At 44.1% G+C, this 12,057-nt stretch overlaps 5 non-coding genes across 5 annotated transcripts; all 5 read left to right on the top strand.

Annotated features, from left to right (window-relative positions):
• Positions 1-995: 995 nt before the first annotated feature.
• Positions 996-1,077, top strand: trnas-aga. The gene has a single exon. It is a non-coding gene; the product is annotated as a tRNA-Ser (tRNA).
• Positions 1,078-3,058: 1,981 nt separating this feature from the next.
• On the top strand, positions 3,059-3,140 carry trnas-aga. The gene has a single exon. It is a non-coding gene; the product is annotated as a tRNA-Ser (tRNA).
• Positions 3,141-5,111: 1,971 nt separating this feature from the next.
• trnas-aga lies at positions 5,112-5,193 on the top strand. The gene has a single exon. It is a non-coding gene; the product is annotated as a tRNA-Ser (tRNA).
• Positions 5,194-7,174: 1,981 nt separating this feature from the next.
• Positions 7,175-7,256, top strand: trnas-aga. The gene has a single exon. It is a non-coding gene; the product is annotated as a tRNA-Ser (tRNA).
• A 3,646-nt stretch (positions 7,257-10,902) lies between these two features.
• On the top strand, positions 10,903-10,984 carry trnas-aga. The gene has a single exon. It is a non-coding gene; the product is annotated as a tRNA-Ser (tRNA).
• Positions 10,985-12,057: the final 1,073 nt, after the last annotated feature.

Here is a 12,057-nt window from a genome sequence, read left to right as displayed (position 1 = left end):
CACCAAAAACACTCACAAACTTTTACAACTGCACAATCGAGAGCATCCTGTCGGATAGTACAGATATTTCTGTACTAACAGTTTTCACCAATGTTCTCTTTATAATACTATGATAATGGTATATCAGTGGAGGCTGCTGAGGGGAGGACGGCTCATAATAATGTCTGGAATGGAGCAAATGGAATCAAACTATGTGTTTGATGCATTTGATACCATTCCACTGATTCCGCTTCCAGCCATTACCACGAGCTCCTCCTCCCAAATGTATTTTACCTTTATTTAACTACGCAAGTCAGTTAAGAACAAATTCTTATTTTCAGTGACGGCCTAGGAACAGTGGGTTAACTGTCAGTTCAGGGGCAGAACGACAGATTTGTACCTTGTCAGCTCGGGGATTTCAACTTGCAACCTTCCGGTTACTAGTCCAACGCTTTAACCACTAGGAGGTGCCACCAATCTCCTGTGTTTTCTGTTTAAACAATAAGTAAGGATTGAGCCTTGGGGTACTCCCTTGTTGACAGGCAGTGGCTGAGACAAAAAAAAACAGATTGCATACCAGAGAGAATAATATAGACATCAAGAAAGCCAGTCAATTGATTATTGACAAGTTTTCCAACACTTTTGATAAACGGGGAAAAATAGAAATATGCCTATAACAGTTAGGATCAGCTTGATCTCCCCCTTTGGCGATATACCACAATCCCCCGAGGTGCCTTATTGCTATTTTTATGTATTTATTATTTAACTAGGCAAATCAGTTAAGAACAAATTCGTATTTTCAATGAAGGCCTACACCTGCCAAACACGGATGACGCAGGGCCAATTGTGCGCTGCCCTCTGGGCCTATCAATCACTGCCGGTTGTGATGATACAGCCTGGAAAAAATGGTTACCAACGTAATTTGAGTTTTGCTAAAACATAATATCAGTCAGTGTCTGATATATTTGTAATTTTATGTTGGCTATTACCGGTTTCTGTCTTCAATAGCATCAGCAGTTGTCGTGGCCGAGTGGTTAAGGCGATGGACTAGAAATCCATTGGGATCTTCCCGCGCAGGTTTGAATCCTGCCGACAACGTGATATTTTTCTCCTGTGATTGGTAATGCCCAGGCGTTTACATTGTATCGGCCTTCCTAAAATGCATTGTTATTTCATCAAGCATGTTAGCTAAATCACGTAGTTAGCTATGTAACGTTAGCTTGCTAAAACTGTTCCTCGCTTCACACCGTCAGCACCACTGACGATATACCCAGAAAAACGGACAGCGAAGATATAGATGCCCTTCTTGAGGACATACTTGACGATGATTTCGATTCCCTTGCGCTAAACGTGAGTAAATAACCTTAGCTACATCGCCTTGCAATGTTGAATGCAGTTTTTTGTTGTTGTTGCTAACAGCATCTACTGTCCAGTAGTAGTAGCTAGCTAAAGTTAGCTGTTTGGATATCACACGGATGTATTAGCTAGCTATAATGAGATAAATATGAGGCTATGTTTGATTGTTTTTAGCCTGTTTCCAATGGAAAGGTTGCTTTCATTTTTGTCCTTCTGACTCCAATGCATTAGCTAACGTTACATTGCAAAAGGGCCGGCCCGTAGGTGGTGAATGTAGGAAACAACATCTCCACCCCGCTGATCCTCAACACTGGGGCCCCACAAGGGTGCGTTCTCAGCCCTCTCCTGTACTCCCTGTTCACCCATGACTGCGTGGCCATGCACGCCTCCAACTCAATCATCAAGTTTGCAGACGACACTACAGTGGTAGGCTTGATTACCAACAGCGACGAGACGGCCTACAGGGAGGAGGTGAGGGCCCTCGGAGTGTGGTGTCAGGAAAATAACCTCACACTCAATGTCAACAAAACAAAGGAGATGATCGTGGACTTCAGGAAACAGCAGAGGGAGAAGCCCCCTATCCATATCGACGGGACAGTAGTGGAGAAGGTGGAAAGTTCCTCGGCGTACACATCACGGACAAACTGAAATGGTCCACCCACACAGACACACAGCGTGGTGAAGAAGGCGCAGCAGCGCCTTTTCAACCTCAGGAGGCTGAAGAAATTTGGCTTGTCACCAAAAACACTCACAAACTTTTACAACTGCACAATCGAGAGCATCCTGTCGGATAGTACAGATATTTCTGTACTAACAGTTTTCACCAATGTTCTCTTTATAATACTATGATAATGTTATATCAGTGGAGGCTGCTGAGGGGAGGACGGCTCATAATAATGTCTGGAATGGAATCAAACTATGTGTTTGATGCATTTGATACCATTCCACTGATGCCGCTTACAGCCATTACCACGAGCTCCTCCTCCCAAATGTATTTTACCTTTATTTAACTACACAAGTCAGTTAAGAACAAATTCTTATTTTCAGTGACGGCCTAGGAACAGTGGGTTAACTGTCAGTTCAGGGGCAGAACGAAAGATTTGTACCTTGTCAGTTCGGGGATTTGAACTTGCAACCTTCCGATTACTAGACCAACGCTTTAACCACTAGGAGGTGCCACCAATCTCCTGTGTTTTCTATTTAAACAATAAGTAAGGGTTGAGCCTTGGGGTACTCCCTTGGTGACAGGCAGTGGCTGAGACAAACAAAAAACAGATTGCATACCAGAGAGAATACTATAGACATCAAGAAAGCCAGTCAATTGATTATTGACAAGTTTTCCAACACTTTTGATAAACGGGGAAAAATAGAAATAGGCCTATAACAGTTAGGATCAGCTTGATCTCCCCCTTTGGCGATATACCACAATCCCCCGAGGTGCCTTATTGCTATTTTTATTTATTTATTATTTAACTAGGCAAATCAGTTAAGAACAAATTCGTATTTTCAATGAAGGCCTACACCTGCCAAACACGGATGACGCAGGGCCAATTGTGCGCTGCCCTCTGGGCCTATCAATCACTGCCGGTTGTGATGATACAGCCTGGAAAAAATGGTTACCAACATAATTTGAGTTTTGCTAAAACATAATATCAGTCAGTGTCTGATATATTTGTAATTTTATGTTGGCTATTACCGGTTTCTGTCTTCAATTGCATCAGCAGTTGTCGTGGCCGAGTGGTTAAGGCGATGGACTAGAAATCCATTGGGATCTTCCCGCGCAGGTTCGACTCCTGCCGACAACGTGATATTTTTCTCCTGTGATTGGTAATGCCCAGGCGTTTACATTGTATCAGCCTTCCTAAAATGCATTGTTATTTCATCAAGCATGTTAGCTAAATCACGTAGTTAGCTATGTAACGTTAGCTTGCTAAAACTGTTCCTCGCTTCACACCGTCAGCACCACTGACGATACACCCAGAAAAACGGACAGCGAAGATATAGATGCCCTTCTTGAGGACATACTTGACGATGATTTCGATTCCCTTGCGCTAAACGTGAGTAAATAACCTTAGCTACATCGCCTTGCAATGTTGAATGCAGTTTTTTGTTGTTGTTGCTAACAGCATCTACTGTCCAGTAGTAGTAGCTAGCTAAAGTTAGCTGTTTGGATATCACACGGATGTATTAGCTAGCTATAATGAGATAAATATGAGGCTATGTTTGATTGTTTTTAGCCTGTTTCCAATGGAAAGGTTGCTTTCATTTTTGTCCTTCTGACTCCAATGCATTAGCTAACGTTACATTGCAAATGGGCCGGCCCGTAGGTGGTGAATGTAGGAAACAACATCTCCACCGCGCTGATCCTCAACACTGGGGCCCCACAAGGGTGCGTTCTCAGCCCTCTCCTGTACTCCCTGTTCACCCATGACTGCGTGGCCATGCACGCCTCCAACTCAATCATCAAGTTTGCAGACGACACTACAGTGGTAGGCTTGATTACCAACAGCGACGAGACGGCCTACAGGGAGGAGGTGAGGGCCCTCGGAGTGTGGTGTCAGGAAAATAACCTCACACTCAATGTCAACAAAACAAAGGAGATGATCGTGGACTTCAGGAAACAGCAGAGGGAGAAGCCCCCTATCCATATCGACGGGACAGTAGTGGAGAAGGTGGAAAGTTCCTCGGCGTACACATCACGGACAAACTGAAATGGTCCACCCACACAGACACACAGCGTGGTGAAGAAGGCGCAGCAGCGCCTTTTCAACCTCAGGAGGCTGAAGAAATTTGGCTTGTCACCAAAAACACTCACAAACTTTTACAACTGCACAATCGAGAACATCCTGTCGGATAGTACAGATCATTCTGTACTAAAAGTTTTCACCAATGTTCTCTTTATAATACTATGATAATGTTATATCAGTGGAGGCTGCTGAGGGGAGGACGGCTCATAATAATGTCTGGAATGGAATCAAACTATGTGTTTGATACCATTCCACTGATTCCGCTTCCAGCCATTAACACGAGCTCCTCCTCCCAAATGTATTTTACCTTTATTTAACTACGCAAGTCAGTTAAGAACAAATTCTTATTTTCAGTGACGGCCTAGGAACAGTGGGTTAACTGTCAGTTCAGGGGCAGAACGAAAGATTTGTACCTTGTCAGTTCAGGGATTTGAACTTGCAACCTTCCGGTTACTAGTCCAACGCTTTAACCACTAGGAGGTGCCACCAATCTCCTGTGTTTTCTGTTTAAACAATAAGTAAGGATTGAGCCTTGGGGTACTCCCTTGGTGACAGGCAGTGGCTGAGACAAAAAAAAACAGATTGCATACCAGAGAGAATACTATAGACATCAAGAAAGCCAGTCAATTGATTATTGACAAGTTTTCCAACACTTTTGATAAACGGGGAAAAATAGAAATAGGCCTATAACAGTTAGGATCAGCTTGATCTCCCCCTTTGGCGATATACCACAATCCCCCGAGGTGCCTTATTGCTATTTTTATTTATTTATTATTTAACTAGGCAAATCAGTTAAGAACAAATTCGTATTTTCAATGAAGGCCTACACCTGCCAAACACGGATGACGCAGGGCCAATTGTGCGCTGCCCTCTGGGCCTATCAATCACTGCCGGTTGTGATGATACAGCCTGGAAAAAATGGTTACCAACGTAATTTGAGTTTTGCTAAAACATAATATCAGTCAGTGTCTGATATATTTGTAATTTTATTTTGGCTATTACCGGTTTCTGTCTTCAATAGCATCAGCAGTTGTCGTGGCCGAGTGGTTAAGGCGATGGACTAGAAATCCATTGGGATCTTCCCGCGCAGGTTCGAATCCTGCCGACAACGTGATATTTTTCTCCTGTGATTGGTAATGCCCAGGCGTTTACATTGTATCAGCCTTCCTAAAATGCATTGTTATTTCATCAAGCATGTTAGCTAAATCACGTAGTTAGCTATGTAACGTTAGCTTGCTAAAACTGTTCCTCGCTTCACACCGTCAGCACCACTGACGATACACCCAGAAAAACGGACAGCGAAGATATAGATGCCCTTCTTGAGGACATACTTGACGATGATTTCGATTCCCTTGCGCTAAACGTGAGTAAATAACCTTAGCTACATCGCCTTGCAATGTTGAATGCAGTTTTTTGTTGTTGTTGCTAACAGCATCTACTGTCCAGTAGTAGTAGCTAGCTAAAGTTAGCTGTTTGGATATCACACGGATGTATTAGCTAGCTATAATGAGATAAATATGAGGCTATGTTTGATTGTTTTTAGCCTGTTTCCAATGGAAAGGTTGCTTTCATTTTTGTCCTTCTGACTCCAATGCATTAGCTAACGTTACATTGCAAAAGGGCCGGCCCGTAGGTGGTGAATGTAGGAAACAACATCTCCACCCCGCTGATCCTCAACACTGGGGCCCCACAAGGGTGCGTTCTCAGCCCTCTCCTGTACTCCCTGTTCACCCATGACTGCGTGGCCATGCACGCCTCCAACTCAATCATCAAGTTTGCAGACGACACTACAGTGGTAGGCTTGATTACCAACAGCGACGAGACGGCCTACAGGGAGGAGGTGAGGGCCCTCGGAGTGTGGTGTCAGGAAAATAACCTCACACTCAATGTCAACAAAACAAAGGAGATGATCGTGGACTTCAGGAAACAGCAGAGGGAGAAGCCCCCTATCCATATCGACGGGACAGTAGTGGAGAAGGTGGAAAGTTCCTCGGCGTACACATCACGGACAAACTGAAATGGTCCACCCACACAGACACACAGCGTGGTGAAGAAGGCGCAGCAGCGCCTTTTCAACCTCAGGAGGCTGAAGAAATTTGGCTTGTCACCAAAAACACTCACAAACTTTTACAACTGCACAATCGAGAGCATCCTGTCGGATAGTACAGATATTTCTGTACTAACAGTTTTCACCAATGTTCTCTTTATAATACTATGATAATGTTATATCAGTGGAGGCTGCTGAGGGGAGGACGGCTCATAATAATGTCTGGAATGGAATCAAACTATGTGTTTGATGCATTTGATACCATTCCACTGATGCCGCTTCCAGCCATTACCACGAGCTCCTCCTCCCAAATGTATTTTACCTTTATTTAACTACACAAGTCAGTTAAGAACAAATTCTTATTTTCAGTGACGGCCTAGGAACAGTGGGTTAACTGTCAGTTCAGGGGCAGAACGAAAGATTTGTACCTTGTCAGTTCGGGGATTTGAACTTGCAACCTTCCGATTACTAGACCAACGCTTTAACCACTAGGAGGTGCCACCAATCTCCTGTGTTTTCTATTTAAACAATAAGTAAGGGTTGAGCCTTGGGGTACTCCCTTGGTGACAGGCAGTGGCTGAGACAAACAAAAAACAGATTGCATACCAGAGAGAATACTATAGACATCAAGAAAGCCAGTCAATTGATTATTGACAAGTTTTCCAACACTTTTGATAAACGGGGAAAAATAGAAATAGGCCTATAACAGTTAGGATCAGCTTGATCTCCCCCTTTGGCGATATACCACAATCCCCCGAGGTGCCTTATTGCTATTTTTATTTATTTATTATTTAACTAGGCAAATCAGTTAAGAACAAATTCGTATTTTCAATGAAGGCCTACACCTGCCAAACACGGATGACGCAGGGCCAATTGTGCGCTGCCCTCTGGGCCTATCAATCACTGCCGGTTGTGATGATACAGCCTGGAAAAAATGGTTACCAACATAATTTGAGTTTTGCTAAAACATAATATCAGTCAGTGTCTGATATATTTGTAATTTTATGTTGGCTATTACCGGTTTCTGTCTTCAATTGCATCAGCAGTTGTCGTGGCCGAGTGGTTAAGGCGATGGACTAGAAATCCATTGGGATCTTCCCGCGCAGGTTCGACTCCTGCCGACAACGTGATATTTTTCTCCTGTGATTGGTAATGCCCAGGCGTTTACATTGTATCAGCCTTCCTAAAATGCATTGTTATTTCATCAAGCATGTTAGCTAAATCACGTAGTTAGCTATGTAACGTTAGCTTGCTAAAACTGTTCCTCGCTTCACACCGTCAGCACCACTGACGATACACCCAGAAAAACGGACAGCGAAGATATAGATAGATGCCCTTCTTGAGGACATACTTGACGATGATTTCGATTCCCTTGCGCTAAACGTGAGTAAATAACCTTAGCTACATCGCCTTGCAATGTTGAATGCAGTTTTTTGTTGTTGTTGCTAACAGCATCTACTGTCCAGTAGTAGTAGCTAGCTAAAGTTAGCTGTTTGGATATCACACGGATGTATTAGCTAGCTATAATGAGATAAATATGAGGCTATGTTTGATTGTTTTTAGCCTGTTTCCAATGGAAAGGTTGCTTTCATTTTTGTCCTTCTGACTCCAATGCATTAGCTAACGTTACATTGCAAAAGGGCCGGCCCGTAGGTGGTGAATGTAGGAAACAACATCTCCACCCCGCTGATCCTCAACACTGGGGCCCCACAAGGGTGCGTTCTCAGCCCTCTCCTGTACTCCCTGTTCACCCATGACTGCGTGGCCATGCACGCCTCCAACTCAATCATCAAGTTTGCAGACGACACTACAGTGGTAGGCTTGATTACCAACAGCGACGAGACGGCCTACAGGGAGGAGGTGAGGGCCCTCGGAGTGTGGTGTCAGGAAAATAACCTCACACTCAATGTCAACAAAACAAAGGAGATGATCGTGGACTTCAGGAAACAGCAGAGGGAGAAGCCCCCTATCCATATCGACGGGACAGTAGTGGAGAAGGTGGAAAGTTCCTCGGCGTACACATCACGGACAAACTGAAATGGTCCACCCACACAGACACACAGCGTGGTGAAGAAGGCGCAGCAGCGCCTTTTCAACCTCAGGAGGCTGAAGAAATTTGGCTTGTCACCAAAAACACTCACAAACTTTTACAACTGCACAATCGAGAGCATCCTGTCGGATAGTACAGATATTTCTGTACTAACAGTTTTCACCAATGTTCTCTTTATAATACTATGATAATGTTATATCAGTGGAGGCTGCTGAGGGGAGGACGGCTCATAATAATGTCTGGAATGGAATCAAACTATGTGTTTGATGCATTTGATACCATTCCACTGATGCCGCTTCCAGCCATTACCACGAGCTCCTCCTCCCAAATGTATTTTACCTTTATTTAACTACGCAAGTCAGTTAAGAACAAATTCTTATTTTCAGTGACGGCCTAGGAACAGTGGGTTAACTGTCAGTTCAGGGGCAGAACGAAAGATTTGTACCTTGTCAGTTCGAGGATTTGAACTTGCAACCTTCCGGTTACTAGTCCAACGCTTTAACCACTAGGAGGTGCCACCAATCTCCTGTGTTTTCTATTTAAACAATAAGTAAGGGTTGAGCCTTGGGGTACTCCCTTGGTGACAGGCAGTGGCTGAGACAAACAAAAAACAGATTGCATACCAGAGAGAATACTATAGACATCAAGAAAGCCAGTCAATTGATTATTGACAAGTTTTCCAACACTTTTGATAAACGGGGAAAAATAGAAATAGGCCTATAACAGTTAGGATCAGCTTGATCTCCCCCTTTGGCGATATACCACAATCCCCCGAGGTGCCTTATTGCTATTTTTATTTATTTATTATTTAACTAGGCAAATCAGTTAAGAACAAATTCGTATTTTCAATGAAGGCCTACACCTGCCAAACACGGATGACGCAGGGCCAATTGTGCGCTGCCCTCTGGGCCTATCAATCACTGCCGGTTGTGATGATACAGCCTGGAAAAAATGGTTACCAACGTAATTTGAGTTTTGCTAAAACATAATATCAGTCAGTGTCTGATATATTTGTAATTTTATGTTGGCTATTACCGGTTTCTGTCTTCAATAGCATTAGCAGTTGTCGTGGCTGAGTGGTTAAGGCGATGGACTAGAAATCCATTGGGATCTTCCCGCGCATGTTCGAATCCTGCCGACAACGTGATATTTTTCTCCTGTGATTGGTAATGCCCAGGCGTTTACATTGTATCAGCCTTCCTAAAATGCATTGTTATTTCATCAAGCATGTTATGCATTAGCTAACGTTACATTGCAAAAGGGCCGGCCCGTAGGTGGTGAATGTAGGAAACAACATCTCCACCCCGCTGATCCTCAACACTGGGGCCCCACAAGGGTGCGTTCTCAGCCCTCTCCTGTACTCCCTGTTCACCCATGACTGCGTGGCCATGCACGCCTCCAACTCAATCATCAAGTTTGCAGACGACACTACAGTGGTAGGCTTGATTACCAACAGCGACGAGACGGCCTACAGGGAGGAGGTGAGGGCCCTCGGAGTGTGGTGTCAGGAAAATAACCTCACACTCAATGTCAACAAAACAAAGGAGATGATCGTGGACTTCAGGAAACAGCAGAGGGAGAAGCCCCCTATCCATATCGACGGGACAGTAGTGGAGAAGGTGGAAAGTTCCTCGGCGTACACATCACGGACAAACTGAAATGGTCCACCCACACAGACACACAGCGTGGTGAAGAAGGCGCAGCAGCGCCTTTTCAACCTCAGGAGGCTGAAGAAATTTGGCTTGTCACCAAAAACACTCACAAACTTTTACAACTGCACAATCGAGAACATCCTGTCGGATAGTACAGATCATTCTGTACTAACAGTTTTCACCAATGTTCTCTTTATAATACTATGATAATGTTATATCAGTGGAGGCTGCTGAGGGGAGGACGGCTCATAATAATGTCTGGAATGGAATCAAACTATGTGTTTGATACCATTCCACTGATTCCGCTTCCAGCCATTAACACGAGCTCCTCCTCCCAAATGTATTTTATCTTTATTTAACTACGCAAGTCAGTTAAGAACAAATTCTTATTTTCAGTGACGGCCTAGGAACAGTGGGTTAACTGTCAGTTCAGGGGCAGAACGAAAGATTTGTACCTTGTCAGTTTGGGGATTTGAACTTGCAACCTTCCGGTTACTAGTCCAACGCTTTAACCACTAGGAGGTGCCACCAATCTCCTGTGTTTTCTATTTAAACAATAAGTAAGGGTTGAGCCTTGGGGTACTCCCTTGGTGACAGGCAGTGGCTGAGACAAAAAAAAACAGATTGCATACCAGAGAGAATACTATAGACATCAAGAAAGCCAGTCAATTGATTATTGACAAGTTTTCCAACACTTTTGATAAACGGGGAAAAATAGAAATAGGCCTATAACAGTTAGGATCAGCTTGATCTCCCCCTTTGGCGATATACCACAATCCCCCGAGGTGCCTTATTGCTATTTTTATTTATTTATTATTTAACTAGGCAAATCAGTTAAGAACAAATTCGTATTTTCAATGAAGGCCTACACCTGCCAAACACGGATGACGCAGGGCCAATTGTGCGCTGCCCTCTGGGCCTATCAATCACTGCCGGTTGTGATGATACAGCCTGGAAAAAATGGTTACCAACGTAATTTGAGTTTTGCTAAAACATAATATCAGTCAGTGTCTGATATATTTGTAATTTTATTTTGGCTATTACCGGTTTCTGTCTTCAATAGCATCAGCAGTTGTCGTGGCCGAGTGGTTAAGGCGATGGACTAGAAATCCATTGGGATCTTCCCGCGCAGGTTCGAATCCTGCCGACAACGTGATATTTTTCTCCTGTGATTGGTAATGCCCAGGCGTTTACATTGTATCAGCCTTCCTAAAATGCATTGTTATTTCATCAAGCATGTTAGCTAAATCACGTAGTTAGCTATGTAACGTTAGCTTGCTAAAACTGTTCCTCGCTTCACACCGTCAGCACCACTGACGATACACCCAGAAAAACGGACAGCGAAGATATAGATACCCTTCTTGAGGACATACTTGACGATGATTTCGATTCCCTTGCGCTAAACGTGAGTAAATAACCTTAGCTACATCGCCTTGCAATGTTGAATGCAGTTTTTTGTTGTTGTTGCTAACAGCATCTACTGTCCAGTAGTAGTAGCTAGCTAAAGTTAGCTGTTTGGATATCACACGGATGTATTAGCTAGCTATAATGAGATAAATATGAGGCTATGTTTGATTGTTTTTAGCCTGTTTCCAATGGAAAGGTTGCTTTCATTTTTGTCCTTCTGACTCCAATGCATTAGCTAACGTTACATTGCAAAAGGGCCGGCCCGTAGGTGGTGAATGTAGGAAACAACATCTCCACCCCGCTGATCCTCAACACTGGGGCCCCACAAGGGTGCGTTCTCAGCCCTCTCCTGTACTCCCTGTTCACCCATGACTGCGTGGCCATGCACGCCTCCAACTCAATCATCAAGTTTGCAGACGACACTACAGTGGTAGGCTTGATTACCAACAGCGACGAGACGGCCTACAGGGAGGAGGTGAGGGCCCTCGGAGTGTGGTGTCAGGAAAATAACCTCACACTCAATGTCAACAAAACAAAGGAGATGATCGTGGACTTCAGGAAACAGCAGAGGGAGAAGCCCCCTATCCATATCGACGGGACAGTAGTGGAGAAGGTGGAAAGTTCCTCGGCGTACACATCACGGACAAACTGAAATGGTCCACCCACACAGACACACAGCGTGGTGAAGAAGGCGCAGCAGCGCCTTTTCAACCTCAGGAGGCTGAAGAAATTTGGCTTGTCACCAAAAACACTCACAAACTTTTACAACTGCACAATCGAGAGCATCCTGTCGGATAGTACAGATATTTCTGTACTAAC

Source organism: Oncorhynchus mykiss, chromosome 2 (genome assembly GCF_013265735.2).
Source record: "Oncorhynchus mykiss isolate Arlee chromosome 2, USDA_OmykA_1.1, whole genome shotgun sequence".
Classification (NCBI taxonomy): domain Eukaryota; kingdom Metazoa; phylum Chordata; class Actinopteri; order Salmoniformes; family Salmonidae; genus Oncorhynchus; species Oncorhynchus mykiss.
Note: the sequence above shows the minus strand (reverse complement) of the source record. Positions and strands in the feature narration are given on the sequence as shown.